Genomic DNA, 14,070 nt, shown 5'->3' on the forward strand with positions numbered 1-14,070 from the left:
TTTAACCAAGCCGTCATGCATGGCTGAATTCTTAGCAACATTTTCAGGCACCACACAAAATAAACTACACTTACAAAATCATGCTGTGAAGATAGAAGAATTGATCATTAAAACAGCAAGGCTGATCATTAAAACAGTAAATTCTTTCTGTAAAAATATTCTCAAAAGACATGATCTCTTTTCAAACTAATAATTAATAGAATAATGCAAAAGACAATTTTTAGAGTGGCTTATGCTCTACCCAAAGTCAAGCTCACCAATGAGTTTCCACCAAGGGAAAATTGTGACATCTTTTTTAGGCATCTGAGAATGTCATAGATGGAAGTGGCAATGGGCACTAAACAGATACTAAAATGGCAACCAGGTTTACACTATTATTAATAGAAGGATTGTTCTAATAAACTGCACCAATTCACAAATGGAGAGAATCAAGACTTAAAATTGAGTTAGGCACAGGAAAGAGTGGAAACTTTACTCAAACAGCAGTAGTCCAGGCAACTCTCTGTGAAAGAGAAAACTATAATAATTCAATAATTTTATCCCCTTAAAGACTTTTGATAACTAACACAATCCACTGACACACTGAATCCAAAAGCAAGAAGCCAGGGGCATCGTAAAAGCTTGAACTATACCATAACTATGAACTTAATGCACTCAGTAGGCCAGAATGTTAGACAAATGTTTTTAAACAAGTTTCCAAAGTACTTTAATAAATCTTTATGGCTATATAGATATATATATACACATATGGCTAGAAGCATGTCCAAAACCCTACAACAACCTCTGAAACCCAATAAGAACAGCTTGTGCTCACTAGGTTGTTCAAAGATGCCTTTCTTTCCTACAGTAAATATGGACTCACATATTCTGAAAGAACAATGTGAAGATAAGGCAAGCTGTACTTTAACATGTGCTAGCTGATCTTCAACTTGACCAAAGTACAATCTGCTTTAACTACAGGCTCGTAATGTGCTTGTTAGAATATCAGCAACACAGTCAAGAAGATACCTTCTTCCAAACCACTAGCATTGAAACCATGACAAAAAAAAAAATACTTGTAAGTCCTTAACTTCAGGTACACATTCACATTTGCCTCAATCAAAAGCTGTGCCTCTATCTACACCATTATAGTTCCAGAAGCATAGGCCTTCCCCATCTATGTAAGAATATGAAAAAAAAAAAAAAACAAACCCAAATCACAAAAATTATGAAAAGCATTTAGACTGACGTAGATGTAGAAACAGAATACTACTGCACATAAATGCAATAAAAACCTTAAGTTTAAAAGAAAAAAACACCAAAATGAGTGAAACTGCAGAGATCAGACCTCTATATACTTGGGCCAATCCCTGGGGAACACCCCATGTTGAACAAGAGGATCCATAGTCACAGAACTGTAGGCAAACAACACAAGAACAACACTACAGTATGAAATCCCACATGTATACAAGCCACAGCTCAGGCTCCCGGCTTTGATTCATAAAATGCGTCATTCCAGAGAGCGTAACTGTATCACATAACTTGCTAGGGAAATAGCCATGGTTACTCATCACAGCTTGGTGTTATGAACCACTGGCTTTCCATAACACTGAACACACCAGATTAAAATCTCTCTGGGGGTGGAGGGAGAGGATAGCAGGAAATCAATGAACAAGATGTCAAATCGTAACTACTTTCATACTTCAAAGTGCAAATAAAACAGCATTTGACTTAGCAGTGAAATACTTCAACGTTGATTTCAGCTGCTCACAGCTGCTCCTTCTCTGGAACAATTTTTTAAAGTCTTGCTCAGGCTAAGAAAAGAAAAAAGTCTGGTTCAGAATAAATAATAAATTACTTGAAAAGAAAAGGGGCTTTTTGCATCTTGCTATACAAAAACTTGAAAGGTAGCTTTACTTTGTGTACATGCATGTTTAATTTGACCTATAAACCATATTGTTGAGGCACAAGCCTTGGTTTGGTACTACTGACACCTGTCAATCACCAAAATTAGAGTTACCATCAAAACACTGCAATTGCATTTGCCAGCTATGAAGGCTGAAGCATTTTATGATTTCACACAAACTTTACCATTACTTCTTCTTCAGAAAATAGGAAAGTGAAGCGTATTTTGTATTTTCCACCTTAACATCAGAAAGTAAATATTTTAGCTTGTTTGAAAGGTTATGTGAACTGAAAGAAAGAGTACACCATTACTTTTATATTACATTGCAATAGAAGAACAAAGAGTTGGAATCACTTTCTGTAAAACCACTTTTCTTGTGGAAAACTTAAAACACACTGATTTTATTTTCAGCTGGAATTATTAAAAAACTCTTGAACTCCTTGCAAAACTTTACCTCTCACTAAGATAACAGACAAATACAGGTTTGAATTGAGGACTGGCTTTTGCTTCACTTTTTATGAATTTCTATGAGCAACATTGCTTAATATTAGTGGGAGAGTTCCAAAAACAAAACTAGTGACTGCACCTGTGGCTGGTAAGTTACTACCTTAGTAACACAGTATTGACTGAGAATAATTAGCTAACCAATTTCATAGTGCACCAGCCACTAGCTTGAATTAGTAAAATAAAAGCTGGCTGTTGACAAAGATGATAGAGTAGGAGGCTGTGACAAGAGTTACTATCTTGCCTCTTGAAACATACTCACTGAATTGGTCAATACAAGCAAGCATGCAACTTACTAGCCTGACTGTATTTCAACTTTGTGATGCAGGGAAAAGAACCCATTTAATTTTTGGCAAAACAACACCTTTCAGAAAGACTAATATTCCTCCTGCCAAAAAGGGGATTGCGATCACTTATCTTGAAGAGTTCCTCTCAAATCTAAATTCTGAAAAGCACAGTTTCCTCAGCAGTGTTTTTAGTCATAATTCAAAGCTTAGGACACACTCTCTCCCCCTAACATATGTTGCTGGGCTTGTATCAAACCCAGACTTGCCAAGAGAGGGAACTGATGAAATTACAGCAAATATAACAGATTAACATATGTTCATAGCATGCACGCTTCACTGCTTCTGGGATTTATGGGTTTTTTGGTTTTTTTGGTTTTTCTTTTTGTAAAACTGCATTACTTATCTAATGTTCTGTAATCTTTGTATTGAAGGGACATTTGCAGAAGTTTAACAGAGGTAACTTAGTGAAATACATTAGACAAGACTACTCCTAATGATTTTCATTTTAAACAGTGACCATTAGGATAATGTACTGGTACAGACTTAGGGATCTAGAGCCTGCAGAGGTCCACCACATCACTTATGCAGTAATATGCTCTCCTATTAAATCAGTGGTGACAGTTCTTGGACAGAAAACTGCATTTCTTAAAGGGAGAAGTATTGTTATTGGATGGAGACACATGCTGAGAAGGGATAGTAAGACAATGTGAGACAAGAAGGCTCTCAAACCACAGAAGTGTGACAATCAAAGCCAGAGGAATTCTAAGACTGGTGAGGAGGTAGATACAGTTCTGCTTTTATCTTTCACAACTTTTAATCAGGTTTTCTGGAAACTGATTAAAAATTACCTCACATCTTCCTGAGGAGCACCAGATGGATAATCTGATTCCAGATGTATGCCCAGAGTCCATATTTCACTTGGACATCTCTAATTTGTAAGCCAAGAGTACGTGAGACTCACCAGGTGAACAACAGTACAGCAGCGCACCAAGAACCTACAAGGTTTTCAAGTCTCTCTTGATTCCTCCTGACCCAGAAAATGGGAAACCTTTGTTACCATTACTCATGTGTGATGTTTGGAAATCTAAACCAAAATCTAGCAGACAGGCATGACCAGACTTCAGCATGGACTAGATTTCAGCACAACTCAAGCAACCAAGTTACATACAAAGTATCAGTATTTTCTGCAGGGAGGAGGCTCTTCAAGATAGTGAATGCAGTTTGACAATAGGAAGAAAAAATAAGACCAAAAAAAAGTTTTATAAAGCAAGCTATTAGACAATGTTTTCTATAGTATCTGATTTCGTAGCATTTCATGAATGCCAGGATATGAAAAGAAGAGAAGGAACACAAAGTCCCACAGTGGCCACGTGACTAAGTTTCATATTACAATGCTAATAATAGAAATTAGAAAACTACTCAGTGAGGTTCAGTACATGCTGATTGAAGGCAATGGTGTCTTAGGGTATGGGGAGATTAGAATCAATTATCTCAAGGTATGTCAGGATGAAACTTGCAGCACATCTGTTACTCCACTCCAACACCTTGTGTGCCTGCTCTTTCTCCTTGGTAAACACCTCGACAGAATAACTTACCTCCCATAAATTCCCACTTGTAATGAGGAAAGCCCACATAAACTTCTGACTTCTGGGCTTCAAGAACAGGAAAGCACTACAGATCATGAAAAGCCTCTAACTCCAAGACAAAACTGCAGGCAGAGCATTTCTGGTGGATCCTGGCACTTCCCTTGCCTGGCTTAAGTTGCCTAAACTCTGTCTCTCTCTTAAGAGACAATCCCAGTTCAGACTTACTTGATTGAATACTTCCTATTCAGGTGAACTATCCCATGCTCCAGCCCAAGGTATGGGATGCCTCGATCAGGGGCTACAATGCCAGAGCTATGGCTTCTCATCAGTGTTGTGCCAAATCTCCCTTGCTGACTAACATCATGCACTCAACACCTTGGAACAAAATATCCACTGCACTGCTACACACAGGTAGCCAGAAGAGAAGCCAATGATGCAAATGCCAACAAATACAAGGAGGAAGCAAAATAAATATTTTTTGCTTAATATACTCAAAGCTGTAGTTTTGGGAAAACAACTGAAAAATGTTGCTCTCTCATTTTCCTTGCAAACTTTTCACTAGATGAGCAGAGTGTTGCCCCTGACAGAAATCAATTCTCAAGTTCACAGTTATGAAGCTTAGGGAATGTGTTTCTCAGACAAACAAACAAACAAAGAAAAATAAACCCAACAACTAAAATCAAACCCACACCACAAGGCTTCTATAAAACTAACAATTAACATTTATCACATTTAGAACAAAGAGATTGGTAACTGTGGTCCTCATCACCACTTAACTACACTTTACTTTTAACTGGTTGAGTTCTAATGAACAAATACCCCTATGCATAGATGCCAGCATGGCAAATATTATTTGTGAATGAAGTGACAAAACAGAAGAACTGCTCACTGTACCGGTATTTAGTCCACCTTGGAGAATTTAACATTAATGACTTCTGTGCATAAGACTTTCGGTATTATACCTATGTCAGGTTACTCTTTCAGTGCCCATGTAAAGCTATCATTTACCCATCAGTGTAAAAAGTAGGTCACAGCTTAGAAAACTATGCACAACTGTCTCTGCTATAATACTGACTACTAAAAAACCAGTCCACCCAAGATCTTTAGAAATCAGCTGATATTTTAGACTCCTGGACTGGATGAAAACATGCTTTATCACATGGTAAGTCATGAACATAGAAGATAATCAAGATAATCTCCATCTTCAAGAAGATAACGATACTACCACTAGCTTTTTTATTACTACTTTTCTGTTACTTCTGCTTTAAGTATATTACACCAATAATACAAAATTATGAATTGAGAAGCAGTTATGGAGCTTTGCAATTTAATAGCATATCACTTAATTATAGTTTTATCAGCATCTTACTTTGTACTGAAAATATTTTGGAAGCATGAAGGTGGAGAGTTAAGTATTGCAAAGTACAGCATGTCACTGTGATATTACTTAAATTTATGTCCTAAAATAATGAACTGTCCCCATCTTAGAATATGCAAAAAGTTGATGTGAAAGCATTAGAAATGCCTATTAAGTCAGAGAGAGAGATGACAAGCGTTAAGAGTTCTTCCAGGAATCCACTGCCAGCAATATTAGAGTGTTTAATGAAACAAAATTGATCTTATCATCACAAGTTGGTCCTTCAAATGAGGGCTGTTCTGTTAAGTGTACTTAGAACTATGTGGAGTATTACATTTTTTTCTTATGAACTAGAGAACAAAAATGTATTAGGTATTTGTCACCAACCTATCAAGACATTTTTGCCACAGGACAATACCAGAGAACATCACCATCATAAAAATTTAGCATTTGTGTTGCACTGGCAAGCAAGCCTTTCTAGATAAGTAACTGAGGTGACTGAGGAGACTCTTCCTCCCCACAGTTCTGTTTGTTGACTGTTTCCCTTATGATCAAACCCACTCAGGTAATAGGGACAACTTGCTTCTTGTACAACTAGTTTCAGAAAAATTTTGTTTCTAAACAAGTGAGAGTGCAACTGCCCTCCAAAGCTGAGTAAGTATTCTACACATCTATATTTATTATTTTATAAATAATCCTTCAATGCAATGCTGTGCAAAATTAATACTTCAGTAATATAAGTATTTCTACTAGAAAGACAGTTTGTGACTAACAGAGTAGCAGTACCAATATTTAATAGCATTAAAGAACTAACTTGTTCTGCTTTCTGTTACATAGGTATTAGAGCAGTAGCAATTTGTGATAGGCTAAAGAGCGCCACAAGGGAAGCGACCATCCTAGCAGGGAAGACAAAAAAATCCCAACTGTATCTTTGAAAGACAGGAAAGCAAGGAGCAACAGAAGGAGAGACTGACTAATTACTTCGGATAAGTTCATTCAAGAGAAGAAACAAGAAGTGCTGCAAGATGAATGAGAATTCTATATTAAAAGAAGTATCCTATTTTACTGCTCTTGCATCTGTTCCGTAACACCAATGAGGCAAATAGTTGTCACACTTGACATATATGGATATATTATATATATCTTAGATATACTGGATATTTTTGTATCTCCACAGGGCAAGTCAGCACCCAAAACGCTGAAAAGTAACCGCTGTGGAGCACCGGCAGCCTTTGTGGTGGGGCAGCTGCTGCTAACTAGTCTGTGGTACTGTATCTCCGGGCTTCGGGATTCTTATCCCTCGGCAGACCCGTCCGGCCGGGGGCACGGGCAGGGCTGCTCTGCGCCCGCAGCGCTCCTCTCTCTCCTAAACACGCCCGAGGCACGCGGGGCTCGAGAATACTCTGAAGTTGGGTGCTCCGACAACGATTCGGGGGAAAAAAGCCGGAAATAGAGAAGAAGCCAAACTCGCCCTATATTAACAGGCAGCAAAGGCGAGCACAGAGAAGCCCGGGGACGGGACGGGACCTTCCCCGTGCCCTCCTCCGGTGGCCGGTGCTAAACACACAAGGCGCGGAGCGGAACAGAAATCGGAGGGACGCGCGGAGCGGAGCAGCGCCGCCCCCCGAGGGCACGGCACGGCTCGGCACGGCTCGGCTCACGGCTCGGTCGGCGGGGGAGCTGACACCCAGCCCGGCACTGCCGCGCACCTTCCCGCTCGCTTTCCCCTGCGCCAGCCGCCGGGAGCAGCGCTCGCCCCCGCTCTCCCGCGGGGCCGGCGGACAGCCAAGCACCGGCGCGGGGCCAGCCGCCCGCCCGGGCACTCACCGCCCCGTCGAGGTGCAGGAGGAGGAGGAGGAGGAGGAGGAGGAGGGAGGCGCGGGGGCGGCCCCGGCGGCACCGCCGCCCCCGCCTCTCGGAGGCGCCCCGGCGGCGCCAACTTTCCCCGCGCCCCGCGCCGCTCCCGCCGCCTCGCCCGGTACCTGCCGCGCCGCCCCGCGCCGCCGCCGCCGCCCCGCTGCCCCAGGGGGCGCAGAAGGCCGTCACGGCCGTCGCGGCCGCCGCCACCGTGCGGACCGAGGAGAGCAGGTGCGGAGCGGGGACCGCGGAGCCGATCCCGCTCCCGCCGCCGGCTCCGGCTCCTGCGCCTGGGCTGGGCGGGCAGGGCGGGGCGGGGCGCTGAGGAGCGCCCGCCGCCCGCGCCCGCCCCCTGGCGGAGCGAGCGAGCGGCCGGGCCCGGCCCAGCTCCCCGCCCGCCCCGCCGCTGCCCAAGCCCGGCTCCGCTGGAAGCCCTTCGGCGCCTTACGCCCTTCCGCAGGGGGAACGGGAGCGGGGTCACCGCGGATGGCGGGGCTGGAGCTATTCCCTCGCCTCTTTCCCTCGCCCCGCGGCAGCCCTGGCGGGGACTGCCCCGCCGCCACCTGTTCCCCACGGCCGTGGCGGCCGCGGTCCCGCCCGGGTCCTTCCCTTCCCGCAGCTCCTCCCGGGCTGTGCCCGCTGGCAGCGCGGCACAAGCAGCTCTGGGGGCCGGCTCCAGAGGCTGACACCAGCTTGGCACACCGCCGGCTGGCGGACCCTGCCAGGCGACGAGGAACCGCGTGTCCCTCGTGCCATTGCCTGGGCAAGAGCGGGGCCGACACAGGAGGTGCGAAGTGTCACCACAGCCCGCAGCGGGTGGCACAGCCCGCCCGATCGCCTCTCCCCGCCGGAGGAGAGCAGGTCTGGCCGCCGGCGAGGCGTGGCGAGCGGGCCGAGGTGTGGGGATGCGCGTGGTGCCTCCTGCTTCCCTCGCGTCCCCGCTCCCTGCCGGGCACCGCGCTGCAGCGCCGTGCCCGAGGCATCAGCTCAGGTCCTGCGAGCGGTGTAACTGTGTCAGCGCAACTTTACACCCATGCTAGTTAGCTGAGCCCTTCTGCAGCGCTAATTAACTGAAGCAGAGTTCCTCAATGGCCGAGCAATCCCGTGGCATGTTTTCTCCAGTTGTAAAGAAATTTTCAAGCGCTTGATCCTTGTGCCCTTGTGCTAATGAGACTATAACATGAGATCAATGAAACAGTCCGGCTTAAATTATCCAGAAAAACCCTCCAAAACTGTGAAGCTTGGATGGTGCTCTCCTGATCTGTTTTGCCCTCTGCCTTCCGCCTTTTCTGTTAACTCAAATGCAGGGGTGGGAGCAGGCAGAGAGAGACCGATGCGCCAGAAACTCCCTGCAAAAGACCCAGATCCGGGAAAAAAACCCCAGAGACAAGCCCGAGAAAAGGTTATCAGATGATTCCTTGACACGGCTGTATTGTTTCAAATTCCAAATTGCCTTTCCAAGCTTAATTCAGAGACCTCTGTGCTGCAGTTCACAATATGTCTGCTGTGGAGATGGGGCATTCCAAAATGCAACTTAGCTGTTGTCATCTGCTTATCTAGTGATCTAGTGCTTATCTAGTGCTATCTGCCCTTCTAGTGAGCCACGTTCATGGCTAGTTTGGGGAAAGTAACATGAAGGCAGCAGCTCCGGTGAAGGCAGAAGAATGGGAGGCAGTGCATGTCTACACAGTACTGCCTATCTGAATTTGAGTACTGGGAGGAGCGTAGCTATGTCACAGGTTTTCCCACCAGGCACAATGCCCACTGCTGCTCAGCACAGCTGATTCATAGGATTTTGCAGATTTCCTACAGGCTTCTCTGAATGGTTCTGTCTTACACTCGTGTGTAAGTGATCTTTCATGAAAAGTGATCTTTCCCGAATGTTTGAGGAAACCATCGAATAACCTAATCTCCCGTCATTTATTAAAGGTACATAAACTTAATTTGCCATGCATTTAAATCCTAGTGACAGGTTTAAATCCTAATTGACTGGCTTCATTCTATTTAACAGTTTCTGAGACTCAGAGTGAAAATTCGTTCACTTGTTAATTCTATAACATTACACCAGAATGTGAGCTTGCTTATTTAAGTCTGGAACAATAGAAGTGTTAAAAAGCATTGGCATTGCCATCCCAAATCAGCCCGTTAGGTCACTATGTTTCCACCAGAACCTTTCCTACTTAATAAGTGAGGATTAGACCCATCTAATGCTTTGTGTCCCATGGAAGCAAGTTAATTTTTTTTTTAACTGACACTTGGTATTTTCCAAAGTACTTTGCAAGCAATAGTCATCATCTTTTCTTTTAGAGACTTCAGGAAAATGGTGCTACACAACAAGTACACAAAGGGAACACACCACTGAGGGCCACACTTCTGCACCTTATATTGAAGGTTACTGCATCTTGCCCTTCACATAGTCCCATGTAGTTCTGTAGGAGCATTAATTCAGAGGCATGAGAGCCTATCCATTCCAATTAATCACAGTCAGGGCCTGATGACTTTAGAGATGAAATACGAGTGCATCAGACTTTTGATTTAGTGGTACAATTCCTGAACTCAGGTCCAAATCTGTGCAGCAGAAAACTTTCATTACAAAAATCAGAAATTCTACTGTTGGGCCTTGAAGGAAATATGTAATCCCAGTCTTCCCCTGTGTAAAAACTATTATGTATTTCATCAGGTGCTATCAGTCATCCCAGTGACGAAGAGTGACCCCCACTTTTGATTGGGAGTTGCAGATTTAATAGGAACGGCTTTCTATTGCACACAATTACTTTCAGCTCAAAAAATCTGTTCTTGGAAAGCACTTTCCCAAATTCCTTGACTTTATGGAAAGGCAGAAAATCCTATAGTAATTAAGACCATGGAAGAGAAAAAATAATTTAATTCCTAGGATTGCCACATATAGGATACCATAGAAGCACTGTCTCTCACCAAGAGATGATTTATCCCTCCAAATGCTGTATCACTTTATAGCAAACACTTCTGAATCCTCTACTCATCACCTATTTGTTAAAGTTGTGCTAAATTAGATAAGTATTAATTAGGTGAGTGCAATTTATTTTCCTACCACACAAACAAAAATGCGGACAAGATGCTAATTCCATGAGAATAACAACCTCAAATTAAAAAGAAAAACCACTACTCCTCTCAGAAAAAAAACCCCAAACAAACAAACCCCACAAAAACAACAGGATAAAAGTTGTGTCTGTTATTTTCACCTTTTGTGGCTGAGGCATTATTATTTTCTGTAATTACTCAAACAAGATCTCTTCTTGCAGGATCATCTCCCATTCACTGGGTGTTTCAACATCTGCTTCACCCTTCACTGGACATGTTAATCCCTACAGACTGGATGTCTGTTCTCATCCTCTTGAGTATCCAGCTGAAGACCTTTTCAACTAAATTTCTGTGTGTGTTTATTCACATTTCTGAGAACAACTTTAAATAAAAAGAAATCACAACCTGAACCTCTGGTCAGTTTACTCAGAAAAAAAAAATGCTCAGTTACTGATCAGAGGAAAGAAGTCCAGCTGGAATAACTTCTTCAGCATCACCCAGAAGTGCTGTCATGGTAACAAATATCTCTGAGGGCAGTTTGAGCAGCTGCCTAGACAGGGATCAGGTACAGATTAAAACCTGATGAGGAAAAAAGTAGCGTGAGTGAGTAGTGTTACTTTTAATATAGGTAAATTCTGCAGTTAGGTTAGCCAGTAGTGATTTGAGGAAAAGTGTGCAAGTGTAAAAAACTGTCAATGTTCTATCCCAAGAAGAGTTAAAGGGCAAGGTGGATGGATCTCTGAGCCACGTGGTCTAGTAGAAGGTGTCCCTGCCCATGGTAGGGTGGTTGGAACCAGATCTTTAAGGTTCTTTCCAACCCAAACCCTTCCATGATTCCATTAAATATGTGCACACATGCACATACAGATTTTCAGAATTTAATCAGCCAAATTTAGGAGAAATTCCTTCTTGTCAACAAAAGACTCCTTGCTGTCAGAATCATGGACATGATAAAGCTTCTCAAAAGATGGCTTCTAGTAAGGAGTTTGTGTGATTGTTTTAAATTAGCAATTCCTTATCTTAATTCTTCTTGAAAAGACAAAATTATGATCAGTTCAGCTGGAGGCAGAAACTCATGATGTGAAATTTCATCCCAAATAATTACATTCTGGGACACTTGTAACAAAAGCAGGATTTCTATAAGAAAAATATTTGGCAATCTGAGCTGTGGTCACCCTGCCTTATAGACAGATCTGCATATGCAAGCACAGAATTAACTTCTCTCCCGTTCCACAGACATTGGAGTTCTAACCACTGTCCTTATCTCAAGTTCACAAGACATTTAAAAACATAAACCAATTGTGAACTTAAAAAAAAAAAAAAAACAACCTAAGTGGTTTAAAGTATGTTCTCATTATCACAAAACCCCAGTCTAAATGAATACAGACTGGGAGTGTGAATACACACAGCCACTGAATGTTCCCAGCAGTTAGACAGTAAATTGTCTGGCCAAAGTAATTTATATGCTTGCACAGTCTTCATGGATATTATCAGCCTCCCACACTTTGGCTGACATTTTTGAAAGTGCTTGCATTTACTTACAAGCATGTATGAAGCAAGTTGTGTGCTGATTCATGAAATGTGTATCGTGAAATGTTGGTTAAACAGAGGGGAAGGGTGCCGGAAAAAAATCATCCTGGGGATGTGCCTACAATGTTGCACTTACACCTAAACAGTGAAAGTTGTACCAGGCTGTAAAAAAAGTATTTCTATGGGGAACAGTGAAAGTACAATCAACTCAGCCATTTAAACTTTGACACACTAAAACACATAGCTGGGAAATTACTTTGAGTGTAGGTGCATAAAAAATATAGGCAAACATTTTTATGTCTACTTTGATCATCTGATCAGTAGTATACTGAATATGTATTTACATGAATATTGGCTCTGCTGTTACTGATAAGTGTTTGTCTCAAATTATCATTTTGGCATAGTCTTCCTTTACTGGTCCTTATGGCCACTCAAATGTTTCCTCTTAATAGTAATATATAGCAATTGTAAACTATGAAAGATGGAGACGTATTACTGGAACTCCGATAATTTTTTTTCATTCACCTATAACAGTATTTCCCCACTCCAGGACATATCTTTTTTAATCAAAAAGTATGATTCATAGGAAAGAAGTGTCAAATAATTTTTGTTTTGTCTAAAATTTGCAAATGTTTTACATTTAGCAATTAACAATGAAAAGCATATTTAAATAAATCTTATTTAAATGAACCCAGCTTATATATTTAATATAGCTGTACAAGAGGAGTAACATGGTACTATGCTAATTTGCTGTAAAACATACTTCATTCCTTTCAAAATTACCAATCCCTGAAGTAAAACAGGAGTCCGTTTTAAGTTCTGCATCATTTGAATTTGAGATGGAGCATTGAAGAAAGCTGCTTTAATTGAAGGTTAAAAGATATGGAATTGAGCCTTTAGGGAGTGTTGGGCACTTTTCTTGTCGTTCTGGTTGATTGATTTGCATGATGTGGGTGGAGAATGTTGTTGATCAGGCTGTCCATTTTCATTTTGTACTGGTTATGTCAGCTTTAAAGTGAGGGGCAAGAATATAAGATTTAGTACAGACATTGCTGCAGGCCAAAATAAGTAAAATAGCACTATATACGCTCTTGAAATGTGTGATATTTAAGTCAGCTCAGAACATCATATGCTGCAATACATTATTTTTAGTCTCATATTGAGCAAGTGTCTTCTCTTTTTTTCTTTTCCTGATTCACATGTATATAAACAAGGTGGAATAAAAGTCTTTAAGCCTAACATGTCACTGTCCTGGTTCCTTGAGAAATACTGTTCTGAATTTAGCAGACAACCAACAAACCTTAATGATGAGACTTGAAATGTCCCCTAAGGGAGAAAAAAAAAAAACCAAAACCCTAAAGCTTATTTTGCTCTTCTGATTTACATTGCAGGGTATGCCAGATTTAGCTGCCATCCTGTGTCTTACCACTGCCTGATATCCTATAAAATCACTCCAATTAAGAGAGGCTGGACCAGTCTCCTAATTTGTTGTCATATACACACCTATTGCAATCAGACTTCTCTTTTGAAAAGGCAGAACTCTGCACTTGCAAGTTTTTTTGTGAACCATTTCTATTCAGGGTGTTTTACTGGGTAACTGTTTCTGCCTGCATTGCTTGTGATACTGCTGTGACCATTGTGAAAATCAAAAGCACCTTCCAACAGATGGCACACAGGCCAATTAGTGACAGTAGTGCTTCTGCGTTACTTGGTGTCCTATAGAAACAGGATAAAAAGCCTTCCCTTTTGCCTGTGCTATCATACAATAGTGTTTATTAACACTCAAAATTGGGGAAAAAAAACCCTGCCACCAAAAAAACAGGTCTCTCTTCCCACCCACTCCCTACCCCATGATAAGGAAACAATGTTTTAGGAGATGAGTAATAGAGTAGTTTTCTTTTTTCTAAAGGTTACAATCAATGCAAAACAAAAAACCCTAAAAAACCAAAAAAAAACCACCCCAAACACAAAAACCCCCTTAACTATACTTCTGTTAAGAGGTTC

The 14,070-nt window shown here is 42.0% G+C and overlaps 1 protein-coding gene across 6 annotated transcripts in view; it reads right to left on the reverse strand.

The window, feature by feature from the left end:
* Positions 1-14,070, reverse strand: part of PTPN3 (protein tyrosine phosphatase non-receptor type 3) — a 156,844-nt gene that overhangs the window by 110,074 nt on the left and 32,700 nt on the right. For 2 of the 6 annotated variants that reach the window (XM_072924392.1, XM_072924390.1), the window contains exon 1: positions 7,602-7,739. The exons of 3 other annotated variants lie outside the window; for them this stretch is intronic. The gene's annotated coding sequence lies outside the window, so the exon portion shown is untranslated. Of the gene's footprint in view, positions 1-7,601; positions 7,740-14,070 lie in introns of those variants that run through there. One more of the 6 variants, XM_072924393.1, reaches the window with a different exon arrangement.

The sequence above is a fragment of the Taeniopygia guttata genome, chromosome 2 (genome assembly GCF_048771995.1).
Source record: "Taeniopygia guttata chromosome 2, bTaeGut7.mat, whole genome shotgun sequence".
NCBI classification, from domain to species: Eukaryota; Metazoa; Chordata; class Aves; order Passeriformes; family Estrildidae; genus Taeniopygia; species Taeniopygia guttata.